This window comes from Moschus berezovskii, chromosome 4 (assembly GCF_049115385.1).
Source record: "Moschus berezovskii isolate FMDL1 chromosome 4, NW_MosBer_1.0, whole genome shotgun sequence".
NCBI lineage: Eukaryota > Metazoa > Chordata > Mammalia > Artiodactyla > Moschidae > Moschus > Moschus berezovskii.
Window position 1 is genome coordinate 33244294 of NC_142463.1, and position 13374 is coordinate 33257667.

Below are 13374 nucleotides of genomic sequence, written 5' to 3' on the forward strand. Positions count from 1 at the left end.
AATAATGGTCATAAAGATACTAACTGAACTTGAAAGAATAATGGAGGAAAACAGTGAGACTTCCCTCATGGCTCAGATGGTAAAGTATCTGCCTACAATGTGGGAGACCCGGGTTTGATCCCTGGGTTGGGAAGATCCCCTGGAGAAGGAAATGGCAATCCACTCCAGTACTCTTGCCTGGAAAATCCTATGGACAGAGGAGACTGGTAGGCTACCGTCCACAGGGTCGCAAAGAGTCGGACATGACTGAGCGATTTCACTTTCACTTTCACAGTGAGAACTTCAAAAAGACAAAAGATATAAAAGAACCAATGAGAGCTGACGAATACCATAACTAATGAAAAAATACACTAGAGGGAGTTGAGAGCAAATTCAGTTCAGTTCAGTTCAGTCACTCAGTCGTGTCTGACTCTCCGCGACCCCATGAATCACAGCACGCCAGGCCTCCCTGTCCATCAACAACTCCCGGAGTACACTCAAACTCATGTCCACAGAGTCGGTGATGCCATCCAGCCATCTCATTCTCCGTCGTCCCCTTCTCCTCCCGCCCCCAACCTTTCCCAGCATCAGAGTCTTTTCCAGTGAGTCAACTCGTCGCATGAGGTGGCCAAAGTATTGCAGCTTCAGCTTTAGCATCAGTCCCTCCAATGAACATCCAGGATTGATCTCCTTTAGAATGGACTGGTTGGATCTCCTTGCAGTATAAGGGACTCTCAAGAGTCTTCTCCAACACCACAGTTCAAAAGCATCTATTCTTCGGCGATCAGCCTTCTTCACAGTCCAACTCTCACATCCATACATGACCACGGGAAAAACCATTGCCTTGACTAGACGGACCTTGGTTGGCAAAGTAATGTCTCTGCTTTTTAATATACTATCAAGGTTGGTCACAACTTTCCTTCCAAGGAGCAAGCGTCTTTTAATTTCATGGCTGCAATCAGCATCTGCAGTGATTTTGGAGCCCAAAAAAACAAAGTCTGACACTGTTTCCACTGTTTTTCCATCTATTTCCCATGAAGTGATGGGACCAGATGCCATGATCTTTGTTTTCTGAGTGTTGAGCTTCAAGCCAACCTTTTCACTCTCCTCTTTCACTTTCATCAAGAGGCTTTTGAGTTCCTCTTCACTTTCTGCCATAAAGGTAGTGTCATCTGCATATCTGAGGTTATTGATATTTCTCCCAGCAATCTTGATTCCAGCTTGTGCTTCTTCCAGCCCAGCGTTCCTCATGATGTACTCTGCATATAAGTTAAATAAGCAAGGTGACAATATACAACCTTGACGTACACCTTTTCCTATTTGGAACCAGTCTGTTGTTCCATGTCCAGTTCTAACTGTTGCTTCCTGACCTGCATACAGGTTTCTCAAGAGGCAGATCAGGTGGTCTGGGATTCCCATCTCTTTCAGAATGTTCCACAGTTTCTTGTGATCCACACAGTCAAAGGCTTTGGCATAGTCAATGAAGCAGAAATAGATGTTTTTCTGAAACTCTCTTGCTTTCTCCATGATCCAGCGGATGTTGGCAATTTGATCTCTGGTGCCTCTGCCTCTTCTAAAACCTGCTTGAACATCTGGGAGTTCACGGTTTATATACTGCTGAAGCCTGGCTTGGAGAATTTTGAGCATGACTTTACTAGCGTGTGAGATGAGTGCAATTGTGCAGTAGTTTGAGCATTCTTGGCATTGCCTTTCTTTGGGATTGGAATGAAGACTGACCTCTTCCAGTCCTGTGGCCATTGCTGAGTTTTCCAAATCTGCTGGCATATTGAGTGCAGCACTTTCACAGCATCATCTTTCAAGACTTGAAATAGCTCAACTGGAATTCCATCACCTCCACTAGCTTTGTTAGTAGTGATGCTTTCTAAGGCCCACTTGACTTCACATTCCAAGATGTCTGGCTCTAGGTCAGTGATCACATTATCGTGACTATCTTGGTCGTGAAGATATTTTTTGTACAGTTCTTCTGTGTATTCCTGCCACCTCTTCTTAATATCCTCTGCTTCTGTTAGGTCCATACCATTTCTGTTCTTTATCAAGCCCATCTTTGCATGAAATGTTCCCTTGGAATCTCTAATTTTCTTGAAGAGGTCTCTTGTTTTTCCTATTCTGTTGTTTTCCTCTATTTCTTTGCATTGATCACTGAGGAAATCTTTCTTATCTCTCCTTGCTATTCTTTGGAACTCTGCATTCAGATGCTTATATCTTTCCTTTTCTTCTTTGCTTTTCGCCTCTCTTCTTTTCACAGCTATTTGTAAGGCCTCCTCAGACAGCCATTTCTCTCTTTTGCATTTCTTTTCCATGGGGATGGTCTTGGTCCCTGTCTCCTGTACAATGTCACGAACCTCCGTCCAGAGTTCATCAGGCACTCTATCAATCAGATCTAGTCCCTTAAATCTATTTCTCACTTCCACTGTATAATCATAAGGGATTTGACTGAGGTCATATCTGAATGGTCTAGTGGTTTTCCCTACTTTCTTCAATTTAAGTCTGAACTTCGCAATAAGGAGTTCATGATCTGAGCCACAGTCAGCTCCTGGTCTTGTTTTCGCTAACTGTATACGGCTTCTCCATCTTTGGTTGCAAAGAATATAATCAATCTGATTTCGGTGTTGACCATCTGGTGATGTCCATGTATAGAGTCTTCTCTTGTGTTGCTGGAAGAGGGTGTTAGCTATGACCAGTGCATTCTCTTGACAAAACTCTATTAGCCTTTGCCCTGCTTCATTCCGCGCTCCAAGGCCAAATTTGCCTGTTACTCCAGGTGTTTCTTGACTTCCTACTTTTGCATTCCAGTCCCCTATAATGAAAAGGACATCTTTTTTGGGTGTTAGTTCTAAAAGGTCTTGTAGGTCTTCATAGAACCGATTAACTTCGGCTTCTTCAGCATTACTGGTTGGGGCATAGGCCTGGATTACTGTAATATTGAATGGTTTGCCTTGGAAACGAACAGAAATAATTCTGTCGTTTTTAAGATTGCATCCAAGTACTGCATTTCGGACTCTTTTGTTGACCATGATGGCTACTCCATTTCTTCTAAGGGATTCCTGCCCACAATAGTAGATATAATGGTCATCTGAGTTAAATTCACCCATTCCAGACCATTTCAATTCACTGATTCCTAGAATGTCGACGTTCACTCTTGCCATCTCCTGTTTGACCACTTCCAATTTGCCTTGATTCATGGACCTAACATTCCAGGTTCCTATGCAATATTGCTCTTTACAGCACCCGACCTTGCTTCTATCACTGGTCACATCCACAACTGGGTATTGGTTTTGCTTTTGCTCCATCCCTTTATTCCTTCTATAGTTATTTCTCCACTGAGCTCCAGTAGCATACTGGGCACCTACCGACCTGGGGAATTCCTCATTCAGTATCCTATCATTTTGCCCTTTGATACTGTTCATGGGGTTCTCAAGGCAAGTATACTGAAGTTAGAGGATGTAAAATAATGCATCAGTGATCTAGAAGATAGAGCAGTAGAAATCACCTAATAATAACAACAGTAATAATAATAATTTTTTAAAAGAGGAGACTTTAGAAGACCTCTGGAACAACATCAGACATACTAGCATTCACATTATATGGTCCGAGAAGAAGAGAGACAAAGAGGCAGAAAATCTATTTGAAAAAAAAAACAGAACAATGGCTGAAAATTTCCCTAAACTACTGAAGGGAACAGATATCCAAGTTCAGGAAGCAGAGTCCCAACCAAGATGAACCCAAAGAGACCCAAACCAAGACAAATTATAGTTAAAATGTCAAAGAGATAAAGAGAATCTTAAAAGCAGAAAGAGAAAAACAACTAGTCACAAAACAACTATCATAATACCAGTGCCATTTGTCACAGAATCAGAAAAGATAATCCTAAAGTTGGTATGGACCTATAAAGCAATCTTGAGAAAGAAGAACAAAGTTGGAAGCATCAGGCTCTCCAACTTCAAACTATACTACAAAGTTCTAGTAATCAAAACAGTATGATACCAGCACGTGTGTGTGTGCGTGCATGCACACACACACACACAAACACAAAGATCAATAGAAGAGAAAAAAGAGCAAAGAAATAAACCTACACTTCTATGGTCAACTAATCTATGATAAAGAATATACAGTGGGAGAAAGACAACTTCTTCAATGAATGGTGTTGGAAAAACTGGGCAGCTACATGCAAAAGGATGAAACTGAACCATTTACTTACACCATGTTCAAAAATAAACTCAAAGAAGATTAAAGACTTTTGTGTAAGACCTAAACCCATAAAACTTCTAAATAAAAATGTGGGCAGTAAAATCTTTCGTATATGTCTTGGTACTTTTTTGGATCTGCCTTCTTAGGTAAGGGCAACAAATGCAAAAATAAATGCAAAGTGTTACATCAAAGTAAAATGAAAAGCTTCTGCACAGAAAAAAAGAAACCATCAACAGAAAAAAGCAAGCTACCAAATGGGAGAATACATTTGCAAAAAATATATCATAAGGGGTTAAATTCAAAATATATAAAGAATTCATAGGATACAATTTAAAAAACAATCCAATTAAAAAATTAACAGAAAACCTGAATAGTCATTTTCCACAGAAGACATAACACAGCCAGTAGACACATGAAAAAAAGCTCAATATCACTAATCATCAGGGAAATGCAAATGCAATTCAAAACTACAATGAGATACCAACTCTTATCTGTCAGAATGGCTATTATCAAAAGACAACAAATAACAAGTGTTGGTAAGGAGACAGAGCAAAAGGAAACCTTCAGGCTCTGTTGGCAGGGATATAAATTGGTGCAGCCACTATGAAAAACAGTACTGAGCTTTGCAAAAAAATTTAAAAATAAATAAAATAGAGCTGCCATATAATCCACCAATTTCACTTCTGAACATTTACATGATGCAAATAAAAACATAAATTTGAAAAGATATATTCACTGCAGCTTTGTTTACAATATAAGACGTGAAATCAACCTAAGTGTCCATCAATAGATGAAAGGATAAAGAAGATGTGGTGCATATAAACAATGGAATATTACTCAGCCATTAAAAAAGGACAAAACCTTACCATTTAAAACAACACTGATGGACCTAGAGGGCACTGTGTTAAGTGAAATAAGTCACACAGAGAAAGACATTATGTATGATTCTACTTATGTGTGGCATCTTTAAAACAAAAGGATAAAGAAAACAAACCAGAAACAGACTCATAGATACAGAAAAAAAACTGTTGGTTGCCAGAGGAGAGAGGTGGGGCACTGGGCAAAATAGGTAAAGGGGATTAAGAGGTACAACCTCTCAGTTATAAAGTAAATAAGTCAAGGGGATATAATATACATATAATATATAAGCATATATTAGCATAAGGATATAATAGCAGAAGGAATACAGTTGATAATACTATAATAACCTAAGTGGGGACAGATGGTTATTAGACTTACCATGGTTATCGCTTTACAATGTATTTAAATGTTGAATAGCTATGTAGTATACCTGAAATTAATGTATTATTGTACATCAACTATACTTCAATAAGAAAAAAATGGAGGCTCAGAGAATCCCTTCCCAATGCCAGTCTGACCTGTCTGATTTGGATGCACTCTTAATTTTCTTTCATAACCTCTGCCACAGGGTCTTTTCCTATTTGCTGACATGTCTGTCTCCCATCCTTGGCTCTATGTTCCCGGAGAATGGGCACACTGTCTTACTTCTGCCTCTAGTGGATTATTAGGGCTTGTGTATAGTAGGTGTTTCATCTATTTTTTTTTTTTTGCTGTTTCATTTATTTAGTAACTGAGAAATTAGTTGATAGATCTCTTTTGGTCACTCAGAGATCTTTTATTCTCATTCAAGGCTCTTAAGTATTTTCTGAATAGATACAGTTGCTGGAAAATTGAGGTACCTTCAAGTAAGTGGAGGTCAGTCCATCAAGTTTCCTAGTATTATACTTTGATCCATCCACACTTGGCAGCAAGGTATTGCAGAAGAATAGCTGGCTTGGATGTTTTCAGCAAATGCAATCATTCTTCACAGGGATGGTAATAAGCAACATTACCAGTTTCAACCTTAGGCCCTTCCAATTTCTCCCTTGTTTCAAGCTCTGCATTTCTTTCAAGGTTTAATTCTCCATCCCCAATTCACATAAGGCTCTCATCTTCAACTGCTTTCTCTTTACCCTGGTGTTCTGCTTCTAGCTGTGTGAACTTGGGCACATTACTTCCCCTCTCATTTGCCTTCACTGTCAAATGAGGTAGGATGGAAAATGACTGTCTACCATCCCATTTGATTCAACAAGTGCTTTCTGAACATCTTGGCAACTGGTAGCTTCTCTGCACAGGAGACAGTGCCAGGTAGAAACTGGCTTAATGCAGATTAGAGACCTGGAAGAGCTGGGGGCGGGGAGGGTACGGACTATGCTGTCTGCTATCCATATTCCAATCTCCCCTCCTATCTTTACTTCTGATACTCATCTAAGTCTCTGGGATTTTTGGTCAAGGAAAAGACATTATCTTTCTGATAGGACTGTTGTAAATCAAAAGAGTTAATGCGTGTGAAGGATATCTGGCAACTGTAAAGTTCTAGAGTCATTATGATTCTTCTAAAGTAAACTATAGATGTCAATGGGGTGTTTTATGACTTAAATCACTGTTTACCAAAATGCATTTCATGAACCTGGTTCTGTGACATATTTACAGGAGTTACAGGGTGAAGGGGTAGGAAAAGTGAGGTTCTGAGGTCAAATCATTTCAAGGAACAATGCGATGTCAAAGTTAAAAGAGGGTTCTTTACTGAGGAGGGCCCTGTACCAGCTGCCAAGCACTGTGAATCTGAAAAGGGGAACATGTTTTTGCAAGGTTTCTCAATCCCTTTTGACCACAGACTTCTTTTGCTGGATAGAGCATCAGATGAGCATATTTTGGAAAATGCTGTCATGAACCAACAGAATAATGTTGTTATTATTAATTATAAGCATCCATAGAAGACTTGGATGCTTTTAACGGATTTAGGAGAGGTATCTTGGGCAGGTGAAAGGGGTTTCCTTTATGTCTAACTTCCTAACCCCGGGGGAAGATAATCATAAGCTGCCAAATGCTGGAGGGTGGGGAGGTTGTAACTTGGAGTAAGGACCCTTGGGTTGCAACCCCAGCTCTACCACCAACCCCCTGTGTGACCCTGGACCATTCTCTGAGGCTCAGTTTGCTCATGTATAAAACATAGGGCTGGATAGTGGGAGCATCAGGACCTCCAGAGACCAGTCTGAGATGACCATATCACTTCCACAAAGTGCTTGCTATGGGGAAAGAGGAGGAAAAACAAGGCAGCATGCACTGGCAAGCCACTCCAGTACTCTTGCCTAGAAAATCCCATGGACAGAGAAGCCTGGTAGGTTGCAGTCCATGGGGTCGCTACAAGTCAGACATGACTGAGCGACTTCACTTTCACTTTTCACTTTCACACATTGGAGAAGGAAATGGCAACCCACTCCAGTGTTCTTGCCTGGAGAATCCCAGGGATGGGGGAGCTTGGTGGGCTGCCGTCTATGGGGTCACACAGAGTCGGACACGACTGAAGTGACTTAGCAGCAGCAGCAGCAGCAGCAGCATGCATTTTGATGTCATAGGAAAACACAGCCGCACTCAACTCTTAGATCATCAATTCAGGAGCAGGTCACCTGGAATCCAAGGTTCCCTAGCGACAAGGCCCTAGATGGTGGAAACTAAGGTTAGCATATGAGCAGCCTATTCGAGAAGACTCTGGTGGGGAGATGCCCTCACCACTGGCTATCCATTTTACCTCCTAACACTTCAGAAGTGACTTAGATAACACCATTCATTCTGGGGCTGGGGTCTCTTTCTGTGCTACCTTAGTGTTTTCATATGTTCCCCTATACTCCACACCCACCACTCAAATGGATACAAAGGTCAGTGTCTGATGGTCTCCTAACACTCAGGACTGCATTAATCTTGGACTCATGGCAAAAAAAAAAAAAAAAAAAAAACCTGACCTCAATATTCATAGTCATGCTCTTGAAATACCAGATTTATGATGTGTGGAAGGCATTTGCAAAGTTTCACATTTGCATTTTCTACTCCACTGGTGATAGATTGAAAGCATTAGCTGCAAAGCAAGTAAAACCCAGAGGCTGGAAGGAATTCAAATCCATTTGATTCAACAAGTGCTTTCTGAACATCTACTAGGCAACTGGTAGCTTCTCTGCACAGAGCAGAGGGTAAGGAGGGGACTTCCACTTACCAGAGCTATCAAGACCTATCACCTTCCTGACACAGCTGTTCTCTTTAATCCTCACTGTGAGGCATTGGGTGACACCAACTGACAGGTAAAAAGGTCGAAGAAGTAACTAACTTGCCAAATATCACAAATATACAGGGAATCCAGATTTTGATTCTAATATTCTAATATTCTGTCTGATTCTAAAGTCTGAGCTATTTCCACTAAAACTTTCCTACTAGTTATGGATAGGATAAAGAATTGTGACCCTCAGGAGGTGATGAGGGTTTGGAGGGATAATACATGGAAAAATTGGACAGAATGGTGGGAGGTGTACAGAACTAAGAATCAGGAACTACATGTTTTTGTCTGCTTTGATCTCTGAGAAAACAATACAACTACAGGCTTGCATATCTATATCTGTTTTTTAAGATCCATTAAAAACTACAAATATTGATTTATGTTCTACTTCACAGAGCCACAATTTCAGAATATGATTTTACAATCGCCATATAGATCATCTCAAGTCCATTGTTTTGCAGATAAGAAAAAGAATTCTCAGACACCTTAAATAACTTGCCTGGGGTCATATAAGAAGGTCATCCAGCCCTCCGTACTCTATCCACCTGTGCATCTCTACAACTTCTATCCATCTACCCTCCATCCAACATCTGTCCATCCAACCATCCATCCTTCCATTATATATATATATACTCGTCCACCTATCCTCTATCTACCCTGCATCCATCCATCTCCCACCCATGTACCCATCAAGCCATCCTTCCCTCTAGCCAACATTGGGCAAGCACCTATTCTAAACCAGGTCCCAAACCAGAACCCAAAGAACTCCAGGCTTCCTGCCTGTTCCAATAGCATGTTTTTACTATAAGAGTGAATCTGGACCAAAGTTCTACTCCATGATAGAAGGCTACATATCGAAGTGCCACAAATAAAGAATATATGAGGTGAGAGGAAAGTTCTCCAGGGCTTGGACCCACTATCATATTTCAGCCTGGATCCTCTGGAGCTTGAACAGAAGGCATACACATGCATCTGAGCCAGGGATTATGGGAAGGTGATGGTCTGACATTTGGAAATTGGTCAAGACCTGTAGCTCTAGCCTAGACTGGGCCTGAAAAAGTATTTCCTTATAAAAACAATTTATAGTTTCATTAAAAATAGTGAATATTGGCATAATTTTTTTACTGATTACATTTATCCATTCAAAAATACTTGTTGAGTACCAATGATGCATTTCATATGCTTTTCATTTAATGCTCACAATAAGTTTATAAGGTTGATATTAATATTTCCTCCATCTTCATATTATGGGTGCAGAAACTGAATTCAGAGAAGTCTATACCTTCCCCACAATCAAATAGATAGTAAATAAAAGAGCCAATATTTTAACCCAGGATTCTTGGACTTCAAAGTTTATCCTAAACTGTCTCCAAAAAGCTTGTGCTTCAAAGGGAGAAGGAATAACTCCTTGCTATGGGGTTCAGAGAAAGACTCACAGAATAGAATTCTAATCAGAAAAGAGGTAGTATTCTGGACAGGGCCGAAAAGGGTGTCTCCAGGAAGAGAAACAGCTTGAGCAAAGAGATAGGAACAAGGGAGCTGAGTTCAGGAAAAACCAGGTGGGCTGTGGTGACAGAGCCATGAGTTGGGAAGATGTAGGTGGGGTCCTCTTGTACTTGTTCTTAATCTATGAATAATAAGGAGCCACTGAAGGCTTTTGAGCAGGATGGTGATACAATAAAATCCATGCTTTTAAGATTTCGATCTAGTGGTTGTGAAAGCATGAAGGAAGAAGATCCTTTAAAAGGATAGTGTTTAAAAGACTTCTCTAGAAAAGAAGGAATAAAAATGTAAGCAGGGTGGAGATGACAAGAAAGAAAAAGGAAGAGAAGAATACGAAGATGCTAAACAGGCTGAACAGATAGATGAGCGAATGGATGAATGGCTGGTTAGATGGACGGATAGCTTGATGGCTGTCTGGCTGGTTAGGTAGATGGATGGATAAGTGATTGGGTGGATGGATGGATGGATGGGTGGATAAAGGGATGGTTATTTGTGCTTGTGTAAGAATTTCTCTATTAGGAATCTATTTCCTTTCCTTTGAGCTCTACCAACAGTGTGCATAATTTTTGGCTTTCCCCCTAGTGAGACCTCAGTAACAACCATAACTGCAGATCCAGCAGCCTCCACTTCATTCCATTTTCTGGAGAGAAAGGCCAAAACATGGAAGCCTCTCTATTCATCCACTCTGCATGTCATCTTGAGATTCTTCTGCCCAACCATGATTTCATCATGTCTCCACATGTTGTCAATGAAATTAAAAAATATAACAAACGTTATTTGTGCTGTCATTCATGACATGTACTAAACACTGTATTAAGTATATGATATAAGCCTGTGAAAAGCCTAAGTTTTGCTATTAGGCTTAATTTTATTTGATCCTGACCAGACCATTGGAAAAGACCCTGATGCTGGGAAAGATTGAAGGCAAGAGGAGAAGGGGACGACAGAGGATGAAATGGTTGCCATCACCAACTTGATGGACATGAGTTTGTGCAAGCTCCAGGAGTTGGTGAGGGACAGGGAAGCCTGGCGTGCTGCAGTCCACAAGGTCGCAAAGAGTTAGACATGAATGAGTGACTGAACTGGACTGAAACCACTTATTAAATATGTGACCTTGGACAAGTGATTTAATTGTATTCAAACACACCTATAAAATGGTGATACACCAATTTATAGGGCTGGTACAGGAATTAAATGAGCTAATATAAAAATGATCAGTGTAAAATATATGTTCAATAAATGGAAACTATATCTTTAAATAAGGTCTTCTAATTCCTATAATGGAGTTCTTTTTAATATCTTCCTGTTTCTCAAGGATCATTGGGTGTCTGGGACAGACAGGGACCCTTCGGTAATGGAATATTTTTGGCATTTGAAAGATAGGCCCTCTCATACCACCACCATCACTCTTTATCATAAACCCACAAATTTAATGTCCTTTCGTTCAGCCTTTAACAACGGGCAGCCTCATCTCTCTAACTTCACAAGTCTTTTCTCAATTAAGGTAAATTCCCATCATTTGGTCCAGATACCACATGTTGATTCAATAGGAGACTACACTCTCCAGTGTTTCCAAGAGTTCTGCAGTGCAATCAGGTGTCACAACTGTATCTTTAGCATTGACATCAAAGAGAAGTGTCATATGCAACAGAGCTTGCTAGAGGAAGTGCTGTGATCTGATATCAACGTATGTACAACAAACTGGTGTTTGCAGCATTTGTCTCCCTCCATCATCCTGAGCAACATCACAATCATGAAAAGGATGGGAAAATCCTTAAAAGCATGAAAATAGGGAGGTACAAGGATCCAGGTGAAACCGCTTCCCTTTGTTCATGCTCTTCCCTCTGTCTAAACCTCACACAGCTTGTACAAGCCAACACCACTGCCATCCTTCAGAAGCCTCTTCTACAGGCTTCCTCTCTGGTTGAGGTGGCCATGGACACCCGCTTTGCACAGTGAGCTCATCCATAGTCAGTCAAGGATCATGCTGTCACCTTCCTCATCTCTCCTGCCATGCTCCCGGCACACCTCATTTATCCCCCTGCCACTCAGCTGCCCTTTGTCCCTCAGTCATATGAGTATGAAACAGGAGTACGATGCCAGGAACATTAAGCTGGTGTTTCAGAAGCAGTTTTCATGGAACAGTGAGCTAAGCATATGATTTTTAAAAAGATGGTTTCCAGATGAACTGTTAATTCCATTTTTAATTCTGTTGACATTCCCTGGGGGACTGAGTGATGGTGTTTTTGTTTCTGCAGGAAATGGAGTTTCTTCATCGTTGATCTAAGGGAGATGGGAACTGCCATTAAAACTGCAGTCTCATTCCTAGCCCACACGAGGGCAGAAATTGGAGCTTTTAAATACAAGGGGAGAGATTTCTTTGAATCTAACCCTTTGCACCTTTATGTTCCCCTGAGTCAGGGAAGGAAAGACAGAGCAGATAACCTTATAGCATCTTTTCTGAACCCCTAACCTGCTATATTTCAGAGAAAATCTCTTCTGCACCTTTTCACACCTGCCTAATTCCTTCTTAGACTGCTGCCTCTTGCCACCTTCCCTGATCGTCCCACAACATAGAAATTGCTCCTTTCTCTCTGCCTTTTCTTTATGCTTCTGTCTTAACCTCTCAATCTGATTCTTATATGAATCCATCATCTGCACCTCTCACCAGAAGAAGTGCAATAAGTTCCTTTTGACAGTGTTCTCAAAGTGGTCTTTGGACCTGAACCATCAGCATCATTTAGGAACTTGTTGGAAATGCAAATTCTTGCCATTCTCCCTTCTCCAATAACCTGCAACCAGCTATTGAGTCAGAAACTGGGGGTGAGCCCAGCAATCTGAGCTTTAACAAAGCTCCCAGGAGATTCTAAAGCATGCTGAAGTTTGAGAACCACTGCTTTAATAGTGGCACCTGGTAGAGTGTTTCCCCTCCACACACACATATACATACATAGTAAGAGTAGGCTCTCAATAAATGCTTTGTTGAATGGAACTGTTTAATGATACAGCCCCTAACGTATTGCTTATTACAATCCATTATGGAAAAGAAGACATGAAGGAGCACTCATTCAAGAACAGAGATGAGCCATATACATGCAACTGGCCAGCTGTCCACCCCACTCAGACCAACATAAAATGTTTTAAAAGATCATTTCAGATAACAGCGGGCGTTCATTCCAAATCAGTTGATGGCTGCTTTGTGTCTGAGACATCCCTGGAATGTTTATTGTCAGGAGTTCTTCACGATGGTATTTGGTTGGAGAGTTCTGAAACCTCTGTTTGCACTGAAGCTGTTTCACAGTCTGAGAAGGTGGCGCCTACAGCGTTTGGGAGCCCTGGCAGAGAAGGCAGGTGGTAATAGTGCTTATTATTGTATGGATTCAATATAGAGCAGGTCAAAATCCTGTTCCCTGGAACACAAAAACGACCTGGAATAAGCCTGAAATAACACAGCTGTCCTCTAAGCTATTATTTTCCTCCAGTATCATCATCATAAAGGGTTTCACTTTACTTACCTTTCTCAAGAAAGACTCCCAGCTCCAAAACAACAGTCCCAAGACTCAGATCCTTTCTAC